A 17,422-nucleotide genomic window follows, 5' to 3' on the forward strand; every position below is an offset into this window, starting at 1 on the left:
TGGTCATTTTTGTTTTTTGCCTTGGGTTTCTCTGCCCTCCACTTTTACTCATCTCCTTTCTGTCTTTTGCTTCTGTCTCCAATTTGTTTTCCTCTGTCTCCCTGCATTGGTTCCCATCCCCCTGCCATATTAGTTTAACCCCTCCCCAACAGGACTCGCAAACACTCCTCCTAGGACATTGGTTCCGGTCCTGCCTAGGTGCAGACCGTCCGGTTTGTACTGGCCCCACCTCCTCCAGAACTGGTTCTAATGCCCCAGGAATTTGAATCGCTCACTGCTGCACCACTGCTCAAGCCACGTATTCATCTGAGCTATCCTGCGATTCCTACTCTGACTAGCACGTGGCACTGGTAGCAATCCCGAGATTACTACTTTTGAGGTCCTACTTTTTAATTTAGCTCCTAGCTCCTTAAATTCGTCTCGTAGGACCTCATTCCGTTTTTTACCTATATCGTTGGCACCAATGTGTACCACGACAACTGGCTGTTCATCCTCTCTTTTCAGAATGTCCTGCACCCGCTCCGAGACATCCATGACCCTTGCACCAGGGAGGCAACATACCATCCTGGAATCTCGGTTGCGGCCGCAGACTGGTGGGACTGCAGTTACCTAGGCAACCATCATGGCTCACATGGTCATCTAGATTTAAAGAATAACATCAAATGCATATTTGCTGTAATTATAAGGGTCAATTTTACAAGTCTGCACCACCAGCAGGGACACACAGTCACCAACAGTATTTAACAAAATCCGGGTGTGTGCTGTCCACAATTTTCCTTGAGCCTGAATTTTCAACGTGAAACTAGCGGATAAGGTTCAGTCAGCTGCACAGACTTGTAAAATTGTAAAAGTCGGGAGATCACAATGGCGGATTGCAAAATCATAGCTAGCAGTATGTTGCAGGTTGAAAATCACACAAACACCCTAGAGAGAACTCTCTAACCCTAATCCATTCTTACACTTACGTGCAGAATATCGCACAGAGGCTGGTACATTTTTAAGCTTTGAAAGTGCATTTTTTGAAGTTGGCTTGATACCATGCTGGAAATATACTCTATATGCTGTCAAATTTAAGCATTCTGTAGTCACATCAAGATGTAATTCACAGCTATACTGTCACTTTTGTGCTTAACAATATTACTACACCTTTGATAACAGTGACAAAAAGCAGGATAAGAGCAGATGATATGGCCGATTTTTTTGAATGCGCTCTACAGGTGGGGAGCCTCACTCAGCGATATCAGGAAATCACAGCCAAGAGTGGCGTTAGCCTTCCAGGGCCCCATACAAAGGTTTGGTTTGGGGCCCTGACATTTTATGAAATACTAAATACTACGGGGTTGATTTTCTGCTTGTTTCCACTAGTAATATCAGCACAATCTGGGGAGAATCGGCCGAATCAGCACAAAAGATCGGGGAATTTTAATCGTAAGTAAGTTACGCCCCAAACCACTTATGTTCGTGTTTTCCGTGATCTTTTCCACTGGTTCAGATTTAATTTGCCCAGATCCGACCCCGCCCACAAAACTGGCCACGTCCCCAGGTTGAAATTGTGAGATTCTGTTGATAGCCCTGAATCGGGAAGGCTCTTCTAATTGCGTTCATTTTCTTAGGCACACAGGAACCAGTAGGCACGTTTCAAAAGATGTTTCATATCAAAAAATATATTTACTAAGAAACTGACTAGCGTTTTTTTTAGTTCATTCCTTGATCTGGGTGTCGCTGGCAAGGTCGGTATTTATTGCCCACCCCTAATTACCCTTGAGAAGGTCGTAGTGAGCCGCCTTCTTGAACTGCTGCAGTCCTTGTGATGAACTTACTCCCACAGTGCTGCTAGGGAGGGCATTCGAAGATTTTGACTCAGTGACGATGAAGGAACGACAATATATTTCCAAGTCAGGATGGTGTGTACCTTGGAGGGGAACTTGCAGGTGATGGTGTTTCCATGCGCCTGCTGCCCTTGGCCTTCTAGGTGGTAGAGGTCGCGGGTTTGGGACGTGCTTACACCAATGGAACTATTAAATAGTTCAGTATAGTTTCTTTCAAAGTAATTCTCAGTGATTTTCAATCAGATTACTCACAGATGGAGGACTGGACACCATTATTAAAAATGCTTATTTTTGCTGATGAACCCATTTTCCGCGGTATTAATAAATCTGCACCAGGTTGCCACTCTTAAATATATTAAGAAATACTTTTTAATGAAAAAAAGAAATAATTATGTTCTATTACACTGCCCGATTGTGCTGATTCATGGAAGATTTTTCATTTGTGATTATGCAAATTAATTTTTGTGTTACCTTGAACTTTAATCTAACCAGCGCAATTTCAAGTGCATTTTGGGTGCAATTTCCTGATTGGAAACTCTACCCTTACCTACTTAATCTGATGTTAAATCCGCACACATACAATTATGAAAAGGCATGTTTGGAATAGGTCATTTAAAAATAGTTGACAAAATGAACAGGGATAAGCTGTTGCTGTTGCAGGAGCTTCTGCACCAAACAAATACCTCCCAGAAATGTGCATCATGTACATTGTGGATGGCGCTCCAGCATAAGTGATCCCTGCCCATTTTTCTAGTTGGTTAAGCTGTAATCAACACAAAAATCCACCCTCAAATGTCAATAGGCCTTTCAATTGTTGGGGCATCACAGCCAATCTTACTCCTGTCCTCACCCTATCTCCACACACACACACACACTTTCCAGGGTTTGATTAACAATTAGAACAAGAATCCTGACCAACTTTCCCCGCCTTAACCCTGGGGTGCTGAGGACAATTGTATCCGAACTGCAACCCCATCTGCAAACGTTTAACACAACACTAGCTAGCAAATTAAACTTAGGGTTTTCCTGGGTTATATTATTCAACTAATCACTGACCTAACTAGTTGAGCGAAGGTGCATCTTGGGCGACTGCTTGGGGGTTGGGCAGAAAATATGCTGTGGATTGCTGCTAGGATGGAGTGCTGGCACTTCCCTGAAGTGCAGGAAGATGGGCTGATTGTCCCTCTTGACAGGAGGATCAATGCATACAGCAACATCTGCTTTCTGGGGTCTTTCAAGCAATAACTCTGGACTGGAGACCCCCATGGGTCCCACTTCTGTCCCTTGGCAGACCTGTACACCAGGTTCATCCCAGCATCCAGGCATCTGGGTTGGAGGAAGGACAGAGCTGAGGTCGTTCCTGGTGTTGGATGTTCCTCCACTATGTTCTGCCCCCCTCCCCCCCTCCGGAATCTTGGGCTATGTTTAAGGCAGGTGGAAATTGGTACTGTACCCCATAGGATTCTGAGAGGTGACCTGGCATTCCTGGGTCCTTCCAGAATTCTCTCTTCCAATGGGCCCTCTGCTCTCAACTTGCATCCTGAATCTGCCACTGGAGTCAATGGTTTTCAATCCTATTTTAAACATCCCAATTCGTGAGGCTAACCATAACTCAATAATGAAACTGTTTATTCATATCTTACTGCTGTGACAATTATACCCTTGATATAATTTCTAAAGAATTTTACAAAATGCAGTATCTTAAAGCTATTGTAGGTTGGCAAGAAATGGACAGCTAACTGATCCTCCTCCCAGAGTACAAACTGAACAAACATTAATATCGATCATAAACCTTTTGGCGGATAATGGAATCTCCATACGGATTTTACAGATGCCACCTGGATACTTTGTCTCCAGCTGGTTTGGTAGCTTGTATTACAGACAGTTCCTTTAAGTGTACAACCTATTAGCTATGAAATATACAATACAGAGAGTGGAACAATATTTCTGGAGCAAAGCTGTAGTTTGTGTAATGAAGTACAAAACCTGTAAATTCTGTAAGACAATAATTACTAAATAATTTACAATATTAATGCTTAAAATATCACCTTAGAGCTATGCAGTAATGATGTAGGAAAGAACTGGAGCACTCTTGGCTGTAAATATATTTAATTGTATAATTCTGACATATCATTAAGCTTACACTACAGCTACAGTTGACCTTGTTAACTAACAAGTTACCCTACCCTCTCACACAGATACAGATTGATTTATTTTCAATTATACTTTTGGTTTCTTAAGGGCAGTGCTCCAAAAAAGTTGCTCTAGATAACTAAAAAAAGAAGTGGATATCGACGACATTGCTCTTGTGTAGTCTAGGATCTAGTGGATGGTTTTAATGTTTAGCATTTAATTTTATTAGTTCCTGGGAAATTTGTGTCAATCAGGATTTTGTTGCTTGATTTCCAGTACCATGCATGCAGTGAAAAATTGAGGATGCACTGACAATGAGTTTTTTCTCCATTGATTTCAATTAATTTACGCTGAAGTATTTATGCCGCGGTAATTATCAAAAGGAGGAATCATCAGAAATAGGGTTATAAAACTATAGCAGCAGTTCTCCAACCTGTACTCCATTTGTGAAAGCTGGATGGGTGAATAGACCCTTTTAATTAAAGTAAAGAAGAAAAGTAGAATTTGCATTTATATGGCACCTTTACACATCCTCAGGATATTCCAAAGCACTTCACAACCTATGAATTATTTTTTGAAGTGTAGTCACTTTTGTAATGCAGGTAATTGGAGTGGTCAATTTATGTACTACATGTCCTCACAAATGCCAAATGAGATGAATGAGCAGTTTTTGATGATGTGGGTGAAGGGAGAAATGTTGAGCAGGACACCAGGAAAATTCCCTGCTCTTTCTTCCAGTACTGCCATGCAACATTTTGTGTCCAGCTGAAAAGGCAAATGTGGCAGCTTTGTAGTGCACTGAAGTGTCAGCTTGGATTGTATGTTGAAGTCCTGAGGCTTGAACCCACAACCTTCTGACTCATGTAAGAAAAGAAAGACTTCAAGTTTACGTAGGGTAGAATGTGGGAGGTCAGCCAGGAGTGCATTGGAATAGTCAAGTATAGAGAAACAAAGGAATGGATGAGAATTTCAGCAGCGGATGAGCTGAGGCAAGGGCGGAGACAGGCAGTGTTACAGGAGTGGAAATAGGTGGTCTTAGTTATGCTGCAGATATGTGATCGGAAGCTCATTTCAGGGTCAAATATAACACCAGCCTTAGACGAATGTTAGGGAGCGGGATGGAGTCAGTGGCTAGGGAACGGAATTGTGGCGGAGATCGAAAACAATGGCTTCACCAAAGTGATACTCACATTTACTGTTCCACTAAAAAGTACATTTGTATGCGGTGTAACGCCAGTACTGAAAACAATAACATAGATCTTCCAATTGGATATTGGTCAGGTGGTGCAATATTAGCATTTTCCCAATGGATAATGTGGGACAACATGTTTGATGGCTGGTGATATACAGGTAGATCTGCATGAGGTGAGAGCGAAGAGATTGGGCCTGTTTGCCATGCCAAGGGTTTCCCCATCGGACAGCAATGCAACATACCTGGAAGGAGGTAAAGGCAGAGAACTTGAGGACATAGCTGACCATTACTTGCACTAGCAGTGCCTGCCCCACATTCATGTTAGCTGCAAATGTCCTTGTAGCAGATGGCACAGTATCATCACTATCTTCCTGATGGTAGGTAGGTTCTGAGGTCGGCGATTCGGTAGGCCCTGAGGTCGGTGATTCGGTAGGTCCTGAGGTCAATGAGTAGGTAGGTCCCGAGGTCGGCGATTCAGTAGGCCCTGAGGTCGGCAAGTCGGGAGTTCGGAGGCCGGGAGTTCGGAGACCGGGAGGTCGTTGAGGTGAGTTGGTAAGTAGCTCTCTTTTCTCTATTTTCTCTCTTTCTTTTTAAGGAGGTCGGGTGTTCGGAGGCTGATACGGTCGGGAGGCCACAGAGGTCAGTGAGGTGAGTTGGTGAGCAGCTCTCTTTTCTCTATTTCTTTTTCAGTAGATTTTAAACTAGATACGTCTAACTAGAGGGATGGCAGAACAGCTCAGCCCCATGGAGTGCACATCCTGCAGCATGTGGGAAGTCCTGGACGCTTCGCGCAGCATAGACAACCATGTGTGCGGGAGGTGTCTCCAGCTTCAACTGCTCGAGCAGTTTCGGAGCTGGAGCAGCAGGTGGAGTCAATAAGGTGCATCCGCGAGGCTGAGAACTACATGGATAGCACGTTTCAGGAGGTAGTTACCCCACAGCTTAAAGACGTGCAGGCATAGTAAGTGTGCTTGGCAGGTAGCATAGGAGTCCCCTCGTGAGTTCATTTCACTTTCAAATCAATATTCAATTCTGAGTATCGGTAAAGACGATGGTGCCTCTGGTGAGTGCAGCCAGAGCCAATTCCAAGGCACCACGGGTGGCTCAGCTGCACAGTGGGGAGGGACGAAGAACAAAAATGCCCGAGTGATAGGGGATTCTATAGTTAGGGGAACAGACAGGTGTTTCTGCGGCCGTAGACGTGATTCCCGAATAGTTTTGTGCCTCCCTGGTGCCAGGGTCAAGGATGTCACAGAGCGGACGCAGGGCATCCTAGGGGGGGCGGGGGGGGGGGGGTAAACAGCTAGAGATCGTGGTCCATATCGGGACCAACAACATCGGTAAAATTAGGGATGAGGTCCTACAGGAAGAATTTAAGGAGCTAGGAAGAAAATTAAAGAGTAGGACCTCAAAGGTAGTAATCTCCGGGTTACTACCGGTGCCACGTGCTAATGAGTACAAGAATAAAAGGATAGAGAGGATGAACACATGGCTGGAAAATTGGTGTAGGAGGGAGGGCTTTAAATTCTTGAGGCATTGGGACCGCTTCTAGGGGAGATGGTACTTGTACAAATTGGACGGGTTGCACCTCAACAGCGCCGGGACCAATATCCTCGCAGGGAGTTTTGCTAATGCTGTTGGGGAGAGTTTAAACTAGCTTAGCAGGGGGATGGGAACCTGAGAACGAATTCAAAAGGGAAGCAAGTAAAGCAGGAGTTGGATAGCAAGAATCTAGAAAGCAAATCTGTCAGACAGAGGAAACAAGGCTTAGTATATAGTAAGCAAGGAGATCTTCCTGTGCTGAATGGTATATACCTTAATGCAAGGAGTATAGCGAATAAGGCGAATGAGCCAAGAGCACAGGTAGACACTTGGGAGTATGACATTATAGCCATTACAGAAACATAGCTGAAAGAGGGGCAGGTTTGGCAGATTAATATTCCTGGCTACAGGATTTTTAGACAAGATAGAGAGGGGAGTAAGAAGGTGTTGGAGGTGGGGGGGGCGGGGGCGGTGGGGGGGGTTGGTTGCGGTACTAATTAAATAAACTATTACAGCGGTGAGGAGGGATGATATGTTAGAGGGATCATTAACTGAGGCCATATGGATCGAATTGAAAAATAATAAAGGGGTGATCACACTGCTGGGAGTGTATTATAGACCCCCAAATAGTGGGAGGGAGATGGAGGAGAAAATATGTCAGCAAATATCTGTGAAGTCTAAAAACCATAGGGTAGTAATAGTATGGGATTTTAACTATCCAAATATTGATTGGGACAAATTTAGTGTGAAGGCTATAAAAGGTGCGGAATTCTTGAAATGCATTCAAGAGAACTTTTTTAGTCAGTATGTAGCAAGCCCAACATGAGAGGGGGCAGTCTTGGATTTAGTTTTGGGGAATGAAGCTAGGCAAGTTGAAGGGGTATTAGTGAGGGAGCATTTGGGTGCCAGTGACCATAATTCAGTCAGATTCAAGTTGGTTATGGATAAGGACAAGAATAGGCCTGGAATAAAAGTTCCGAATTGGGGAAAAGCTAATTTTGCTAAGTTAAGGAGTGATTTTGCCATAGTGGACTGGAAACAGCTACTTGTGGGTAAATCGGTGTCGAAACAGTGGGAGGCATTCAAGGAGGAGATCCGGAAGGCTCAGGCCAAACATGTACCCTTAAAGAAAAACGTTGGTAAAATAATTCTAGAGCCCCCTGGATGTCTAGCGACTTACAGGGGAGGATTAAGAAAAAAAGGGACGCTTATGTCACATATCAATGGCTAATTATATTACAATCTTTAGAGGAATATAGAAAGATAAGAGGACAAATTAAAAAGGATATTAGGAATGCTGAGAGAGAGCACGAGAAATTCTTAGCCAGTAAAATTAAGGAAAACCCTTAGATGTTCTATAAATATATTAAGAGTAAGAGGGTAACTAAGGAAAGGGTAGGGCCTATTAGAGACCATGAGGGTAATCTTTGTGAGGAGGCAGAAGATGTTGGTAGAGTTCTTAACGAATATTTTGCATCTGTTTTCACAAAGGAAAGAGGTAATGCCGATACTGCTATAGAGGAGGAGTGTGATATTCTGGATGAAATAAATATAGTGAGAGAGGAAGTATTAAGTGGTTTAGCAGCTTTGAAAGTAGATAAGTCCCCAGGCCCAGATGAAATGCATCCCAGGTTGTTGAGCGAAGTAAAAGAGGAAATAGCAGAGGCCTTGTATTGTATTCCTAACACAGATGAGACTGCGCACAGGGAGGTTAAAGTAACAGTGATCTCAGACACTCCAGAGTCAGGAACAGGCCTTAGGGGCCGGCTTATATACAGTGCTCCCACGGGTTGCTGGGATCCCTTGGGGCTTCAGGGGATGCGCTCCCTGGTGGCGGAACATGGGAGTGCAAGCTTTACAGATACACAACACCTTGACCATCATTTTCCAGTCCTCTTTGGATATGGGCATGGTGCCGGAGGATTGGAGGACTGCTAATGTAGTACTCTTGTTTAAGAAGGGAAAAAGGGATAGGCCGAGTAATTACAGGCCTGTCAGCCTAACGTCAGTGGTGGGAAAATTATTGGAAAAAATTCTGAAAGACAGGATAAATCTGCATTTGGATAGGCAAGGATTAATTATGGACAGTCAGCACGGATTTGTTAAGGGAAGATCATGTTTGACTAACCTGATTGAATTTTTTGAGGAGGTAACCAAGAGGGTGGATAAGGATAGTGTGTATGATGTAGTATATATGGACTTTCAGTAAGGCTTTTGATAAAGTCCCGCATGGTAGACTGGTCATGAAGGTTAAAGCCCATGGGATCCAGGGCAAAGTGGCAAATTGGATCCAAAATTGGCTTGGAGGAGGAAGCAAAGGGCAATGATTGATGGATGTTTTTGTGACTGGAAGGATGTTTCCAGTGGGGTTCCACAGGGCTCAGTACTGGGTCCCTTGCTTTTTGTGCTATATATCAACGATTTAGATTTGAATATAAGAAGTATGATTAAGAAGTTTGCAGATGACACTAAAATTGGCTGTGTGATTGATAATGAAGAGGAAAGTCATGGGCTGCAGAAGGATATCAATCTACTGGTCAGGTGGGCAGAGCAGTGGCAAATGGAATTTAATTCAGAGAAGTGTAAGATGATGCACTTTGGGAGGGCTAATAAGGAAAGGGTATACACATTAACCGGTAGGCCACTTAATAGTGTAGATAAACAAAGGGACCTTGGAGTGCTTGTCCACAGATCCCTGAAAGTAGCAGGCCAGGTGGATAAGGTGGTTAAGAAGGCATTTGAAATACTTGCCTTTATTGGCCAAGGCATAGCATATGCCTTGGGAGGTTATGCTTAAATTGTATAATACTTTGGTTAGGCCACAGCTGGAGTACTATGTGCAGTTCTGGTCGCCGTATTATAGGAATGACATGATTGCATTCGAGCGGGTGCAGAGGAGATTTACTAAGATGCTGCCTGGAATGGAGAATCTTAGTTATAAGGACAGATTGGATAGGCTGGGTTTGTTCTCATTGGAACAGAGGAGGTTGAGAGGACACCTCATCAAGGTGTACAAAATATTGAGGGGCCTGGACATAGTGGATAGTAAGGGTCTATTTCCATTGGTGGAGGGGGCTATTATAAGGGGGCATAGTTTTAAGGTGGTTGGTGGAAGGTTTAGAGGGGATTTGAGGGGGGGGCTTCTTTACACAGAGGGTTGTGGGGATCTGGAACTCGCTGCCTGGAAGAGTGGTGGATGCAGAAACCCTCACCACTTTTAAGAGATGGTTGGATGGGCACTTAAAGTGCCGTAACCTGCAGGGTTACGGACCTAGAGCTGGTAATTGGGATTAGACTAATGACCTTTTGTTGGTCGGCGCAGATATAATGGTAAGTACTGCAGGGAATAGAATACGGTCAGGGTGATCTCCTGGACTAGTTTCGATCACCTGGATGGGTCGGAGAGGAATTTTCCCAGATTTTTTCTCCCTCAATTGGCCTGGGTTTTTATCTGGTTTTTGCCTCTCCCAGGAGATCATATTGCTCCAGATGTGGTGGAGTGTAGATGTTTTTAGTATCAGGGGTGTTGCAGTGATGTGGAGCAGACTGGTTGGGCTGGGTGCTCTTTGCCTTTCTGTTATTGTTCATGGATTTGTATGTAACCTTTAGGGCTGCTGACGAAGGGCCGTGTGGCTCTTTGTCGGCCGGCGCAGACACGATTGGCCGAAATGGCCTCCTTCTGCGCTGTAAATTTCTATGTTTCTATATTCAGAGTAACTGCAGGCTGAGCTTCTCTGACAAATCTAGGTAGGTGTGCCTCTGTAGGTGTGAGAGTTTAGCAGTCTGCTTCTGGTGCAACTTGACTTGGCTGAAATCCCTCTGTTGCTCCTTCCTTTCTTCCAGAAAAGTAAAAGGAAATTCCCACAGAGAAACCTTTTCTCCCAATATCCTGGACATTCCAAGAAGGTAGGAGTGTCATAACACTTGGCACAAAGCCTCCTGAGGAAATACGCATGCTGATAAAAAATGAAATCAAACTGGAAAGCAGTCTAAAAATACAACAACAAGGGCTAGAAATTGCATAGCGTCCCGTTTGGGGCGATAACTTTCGCGCAGTATCAGTGGGCGCTAAGCAATTCCAGCAGACGCGAACTTCCAGTTTAGCGCTCCAAGAGGGAAGTGGAGTGCTGAATCAAGCACTACCGCTTCGCTTGGAGTGCTAAATGAGGCAAGAGGGGCAGCAGAGCGCTGCACAGTGTCCAGTGCAGCGCTGCCGGACTCACAGCCTCCTACCCTCCCTTAAAGGGAAGGACCATTGCTGAAGGCGCTGCAAGGAAATGAATCGACTGGTCGGCGAGAGCACCTGCAATTTGCGATGATCAACCCCAAGCACTCTAACAGAATGCAGGGCTGATCAATGGTGGCAGTTTTAGCTAACCCTCTATGCTCGCTTTTCAATTGAAGAATTGAAAAGCGAGCATAGAGGGTTAGCTAAAATTGTTTTCACCTACCTCACCAGCACCCCAAACAGCCGGCCAACCTCACGACGCCTCCTGCAGCTGCCAATGTTGCCGCCCGGCGATGCTGCTTCTTATGTTCTTACGTTCTTCTGTTCTTAACAGGAGGTGCAAAGGAGGCCAATTTCTCTAAGTCTTTAACTTGGCTTCTTTAAATATAGATACATCGCAGACTCTGGTGACTCTGTGCACCCATTGTCCATGGACGGGGTTTATGACTCAGGACTATTGCAGTGCACGGAAATTGCATGGACATCCAAATTGCCCTGAAATTCCGGCCTCCCCGGATCCGTACGGAGAGTGTGCGGACCAGGGAAGGCATCGGAAAAGCCTGTTTTCAGCACGCAATGCGCATACGCAGAAAACCGGCTTTTCCGATCTGTTAAGTTTCTGACTTGACAGATGGCCACATCTCAGGAGCGAGGACATTCCCACGGCAGAGATTGGACTATTTGCCCATCTCTTGCCCAGCGAATGTCCTTAAAACTCTTGCTCCTGGTAAAAGCAGGTGCATAGCCTATTTTTAGCAGTGTAAGAGTTTAAAAACATATCAAAAACATACTAAAATAAAATTTAAAAATATATATTTATGTTTAAAAACCCTGCCCGCTCAGGTAATTTTATTTTAAACCATAATTAAAACTTTTTAAAAAATCAGCAAATATTTTTTTTTAAACATTTCTATCAACTTTAATTTCTATAATGTATTTATGTGAGGTATTTTTTTGAATGTTTTGTGTCGTGTTTATGTGTTTGGGGGTATTTCTCATTCATCGTAATAGGAGTTTCGGACTTACGAAAGTCCTATTACTATGAATGAGAAAATACTTTATCGTGATTGGGTGTTCAGGCCCACGTGACTCCTACAGATGTTCCAATGTGAACATGCTCCGTTGCGCAAGAAGAGGAGGCCTCGAGTCTGGGATCTCTGGCGAGCGTTCGACCAAAAGGTAAGTGCGCATCTTTTCTCCTATTTTTAGTCGAACGCCCACGGGAAGAAGAAACTGGGATTTCAGGGCCATTATCTGGACCTCATGTAAATATTGCAGTGGGGAAAGTGGCAAGCACTTAATTTGGGAGCTATTTCAGTGGAACTCAATGTAATATAGCTTTGCCCCTATTTATGATCGACCATGTCCATTTTATAACTGGGAATAATCAATTGGAAAATCTGTCCTACTGACTCATTGTTAAATGTTTTACGAATAGTTTTTAAGCTTTTAGGGTTCGAATTTCGGTACTGCTGTTTTTGAGAAGGTGTCACTGCCTGAGTGCTGATTTTGCCGCCAGGCATTAGGTGCAGGCTCCAACTGCCAAATTCAGTTTTTACACCCAAAGATGAGAGAGCAGCACTAAAAAGTAGCATTGCACACGCATCTTCGGGCAGGAGCTCAGAAGGCCTACTGAATTTCGCAGCGGATGTCTGCCGTCATGCTAGCTGGAAAACGGGAAGAAAGAAAAAAAACCTCAAACTTCTCCGACCCACACACAACTAATGAAAAAATGAAGAAATAAAGAAAGAAAAAAACTTACCTTAGTCTCTGGCTGATTCCGTCCGAGTTCCGCTGTTTACTCACACCTTTTCTAAGCTGTAAGAACGCATACCAGGAAGGCCGACGTTCAATCAGAACCGCCCCCTCCCATGTTGGGCTTGATACATACTGACTAAAAAAGTTCTTTTGAATGCATTTTAAGAATTCTGCACCCTCTATACCCTTCACACTATATTTGTCCCAATCAATTTTAGGATAGTTTAAATCCCCTATTATTACTGTCCTATGGTTTTTGGACTTCACAGAAATTTGCCTACATATTTGCTCTTGTATCTCCCTCCTACTGTTTGGGTGTCTATAATACACGCCCAGCAGTGCGATCGCCCCTTTTTTATTTTTCAGTTTGACCCATCTGGCCTCATTTGATGATCCCTCTAACATATCATCCCTCCTCACAGCTGTAATAGTTTCTTTAATCAATACCACGAACCCCCCCCCCGCTCCCTTTTTACCCCCCTCTCTGTCTTGTCTAAAAATCCTGTAACCAGGAATATTTAGCTGCCAAACCTGCCCCTCTTTCAGCCATGTCTCTGTTATGGCTATAATGTCATACTCCCAAGTGTCTACCTGTGCTCTCAGCTCATCCGCCTTATTCGCTATACTCCTTGCATTGAAGTTTATACCATTTAGCCACAGGAAGACCTCCTTGATTACTACTTACTAACCCTTGTTTCCTCTGTCTTACAGATTCACTTTCTACATTCTTGCTTTTCAATTTCAGCTTTACTTCCTTCCCTATTGAATTTGTTCTCAGGTTCCCATTCCCCTCCACAAACGAGTTGAAACTCTCCCCAACAGCACTAGCAAATCTCCCCGCGAGGATATTGGTCCCGCGCTTTTGAGGTGCAACTCGTAAGTTTTGTACAGGTACAATTTCCCCCAGAAGCAGTGCCAATGCCTCAGGAATTAAAAGCCCTCTCTCCTAAACCAACTCTCCAGCCACGCATTCATCCTCTCTATCCTTCTATTCTTGTACTCATTAGCACGTGGCACTGATAGAAACCCAGAGATGACTACTTTTGAGGTCCTACCCTTTAATTTTTCTCCTGACTCCCTAAATTCTGCCTGCAGGACCTCATCCTTCTTTCTACCTATGTCATTGGTCCCGATATGGACCACGAACTCGAGCTGTTTACCCTCTCCCCCCAGAATGCCCTGTTTTCGCTCTGTGACATCCTTGACCCTGGCTACAGAGAGGCACCATACCACCCTAGAGTCATCTCTACGGCCGCAGAAATGCCTCTCTATTCCCCTAACTATTGAATCTCCTACCACTGAAGCTCTTTTATTCTTTGTCCCTTCCCACTGTGCAGCTGGAACACCTGTGGTGCCTTAGACTTGGCTCTGGCTGCACTCTCCAGAGCACCATCGCCCTCACTGCTGCTCAGAATAGAATATCGGTTGGAAAGCAAGATGGACTCACGGGGTGACTCCTGCACTACCTGCCTAGCATTCTTCCTCCATCTGGTGTTCACCCACTTCCTCTCTACCTGCATGCTTTTAAGCTGCGGGGTGACCGCCTCTGAATTGTGCTATCCAAGTAGCTCTCAGCCTTGCGGATGCACCGTATTGACTCCAGCCGCTCCGAAACGTGGAGCTTGAGTAGTTGATGCTGGAGACATCTCCTGCAAATATGGTTGTCTAGGCCGCACGAAGCATCCAGGACTTCCCACATGCCGCAGGATGTGCAGTCCACAGGACTGAACTGCCCTGCCATCCCTCTAATTAGACTTATCTAATTATAAAAGAGAAAGAGAGATACTTACCAATTAAACAGCCAATCTGCCCTGAGCTCCTCACCAAAAGTGAACTTCTTGCTGACCTCTGGGCCTCCTACTCCTCGGACTCCCAAACTCACGGCCCTGCCGAGCTCATGGACCTCCCGAACTCAAGGACCTCCCGAACTCAAGGACCTCCCAAACTCACAGACCTCACGGATAGAGGTGCCAAGGAGGTGTTGCACGCTGGACGATGTCACCTCACGGGTGGTGTTAGTCGGCGCAGTGTTAGCTCTTGGCGCTTTTGCCAAAGGGTCGACTGAATTTCTGCGCAGGCATGGACGCCGCTTACCGTCGAAGGTAAACCTTTGGCGCCCATTAGTCGCCCCCCGTGCGCGGTGACAGGTGGCGGTAGAAACTGAATTTCGACCCCTTAGAACCTTAAGTCTCCGAAGTTCATGAAGGAACACTTAACGTGTTAGTACTACATTCCTGTGTGTGATTTTTGACATGGGCAGATGTCTATTTAAAATAGATGGGTTAATGTCTGTGTAAATACACTGTACACGGAAGTGTTCTACCATATTTTGTGCTGAACTATATTCATCAAGATAAGTGGAATACTTTAACACTTCACCACTTTTGTCACTCAATAGCTGGATCAAGCTTCCAAGATCAGATATAGCTTGGCAAAGTACAAGGCAAAATACTCAGATCAGCCCCAGTGATACACCTTAACCTCAACTTCACAAGGGCATGCCTTTACCGCACCGGAACAATTATTTTTTCTATTTCCTGCACGTTCTACAACCTTTCTGAACAAAACTGCCAATTAAGTGCCATGTTAACTGCAGGTCGCCTAATGATGGTGATACAGCATTTTAATGTTTGTGTTTTGGGATGGCTTTATAATACACTTACTGATATGTCCTTACTACACAGTATAAATGCACACGAGGCCCATGCTTGAGAGAAGGTCAGTCTGTGACCTGTCCTTTATTCCTTAGCACTCAAGTGATGAAGGTGGGTGGAGCTTCCCCTTTTATACCTGAAGGTCCAGGTTAGGAGTGTCTCCCACCTAGTGGTCAGTGTTCTCACGGTGTACAACTTAGGTCAGTTTATACATGGGTTACAATGCTGGTTGAATACATGACATCACCTCCCCCCCATCAAAGTCTTATTGGGATCACAGGTTGAGTCTCTCTGGTGGTTTACGCTCCCTTGTAGAGCGCCTGAGTTGGGGCTCCGGTTGTTGGACGCTGGCCTGAGTGTCTGCTGTTTGCAGTGCCTCAGGCCTGTCCGGACTGTCCACAGTGACTGGGCTCTCCTCCCTTTGGTTCCAGTGTTCGGTCACCTGTGGTGGAGTGAACTTTATATCGTGTTCTTCCTCTGCTTCTTCTATGGGGTTGCTGAACCTCCTTTTTGTTTGATCCACATGTTTGCGGCAGATTTGTCCATTGGTAAGTTTAACTACCAGAATCCTATTTCCCTCTTTGGCAACCACAGTGCCTGCGAGCCATTTGGGCCCTGCAGCGTAGTTGAGGACAAAAACAGGATCATTTACATCAATACATCGCGCCCTCGCATTCCTGTCATGGTAGTGATACTGTGACTGGCGCCTGCTCTCGACAATTTCTTTCATGGTGGGGTGTATAAGGGATAATCGGGTTTTGAGCGTCCTTTTCATTAGTAGCTCTGCGGGTGGAACCCCTGTGAGCGAGTGTGGTCGGGATCTATAGGCCAACAGGAGGCGTGATAAGCGGGTTTGTAGGGAACCCCCTTGGAATCTGAGCATCCCCTGTTTGATTATCTGCACTGCTCGTTCTGCCTGGCCGTTTGAGGCCGGCTTGAACAGTGCTGTTCTAACATGGTTAATTCCATTGCCTGCCATGAAGTCCTGGAATTCAGTGTTTGTGAAGCATTGGCCATTGTCGCTGACCAAGATGTCCGGTAGACCGTGGGCGGCGAACATTGCCCGTAGACTTTCTACCGTGGCAGAGGATGTGCTTGAATTTAAAATGTCACACTCGATCCATTTGGAGTAGGCGTCTACTACAACCAAAAACATTTTCCCCATGAAAGGATCTGCGTAGTCCACATGGATGCGTGACCAAGGCTTGGCGGACCATGGCCAGGGGCTAAGGGGGGCTTCCCTGGGCGCTTGGCCCAGCTGGGCACACGTGTTGCACTTGCAAACACAAAGTTCCAGATCTGCGTCTATCCCTGGCCACCAAACGTGTGACCTGGCAATTGCCTTCATCGTGACAATGCCCGAGTGCCCATTGTGGAGTTCTCTGATGAACACCTCTCTGCCCATCTGGGGCATGACTACGCGGTTTCCCCACAGTAGGCAATCGGTCTGAATCGAGAGTTTACCCTTGCGCCTGTGAAATGGTTTAAATTTCTCAGGGCATGCCCTGTATGTGGCTGCCCAGTCCCCATTCAGGACACATTTCTTGACTAGAGACAATAGCGGGTCTCTATTTGTCCAGACTTTAATCTGACGGGCTGTCACGGGTGAGCCTTCGCTTCCGAAAGCTTCAACAGCCATGACCATCTCAGCACCATGCTCGGTAGCCCCCTCAGTGGTGGCTAGTGGGAGCCTGCTGAGTGCATCGGCGCAGTTTTCGGTGCCCGGTCTGTGCCGAATTGTGTAATCATAGGCAGCTAACGTGAGTGCCCACCTCTGTATGCGGGCCGATGCGTTTGCATTTATGGTTGGCCAAAAGAGACGTTAGGGGTTTGTGATCTGTCTCCAGCTCAAATTTCCTGCCAAACAGGTACTGGTGCATATACACATGCGAGCACCTCCTTTTCTACCATCCCGTAGCCCCTTTCTGCCTGGGACAGACTCCTGGAGGCATAAGCTACCGGCTGTAACTGACCCTTGGCATTGACATGCTGCAACACACACCCGACACCATAGGACGACGCATCGCACATTAACACAAGTTTCTTACATGGGTCATATAGCGTTAACAGATTGTTGGAACATAAT

General features: G+C 45.4%; 1 long non-coding RNA gene across 2 annotated transcripts in view; it reads left to right on the top strand.

Annotated features, from left to right (window-relative positions):
* Nucleotides 1-17,422, top strand: part of LOC139277057 (uncharacterized) — a 148,307-nt gene that overhangs the window by 3,954 nt on the left and 126,931 nt on the right. The window contains exon 2 of one of the 2 annotated variants that reach the window (XR_011596026.1): nt 1,366-1,428. This is a non-coding gene — a long non-coding RNA (uncharacterized lncRNA). Of the gene's footprint in view, nt 1-1,365; nt 1,433-17,422 lie in introns of both variants that reach the window. The other variant, XR_011596027.1, reaches the window with a different exon arrangement.

The sequence above is a fragment of the Pristiophorus japonicus genome, chromosome 12 (assembly GCF_044704955.1).
Source record: "Pristiophorus japonicus isolate sPriJap1 chromosome 12, sPriJap1.hap1, whole genome shotgun sequence".
NCBI classification, from domain to species: domain Eukaryota; kingdom Metazoa; phylum Chordata; class Chondrichthyes; family Pristiophoridae; genus Pristiophorus; species Pristiophorus japonicus.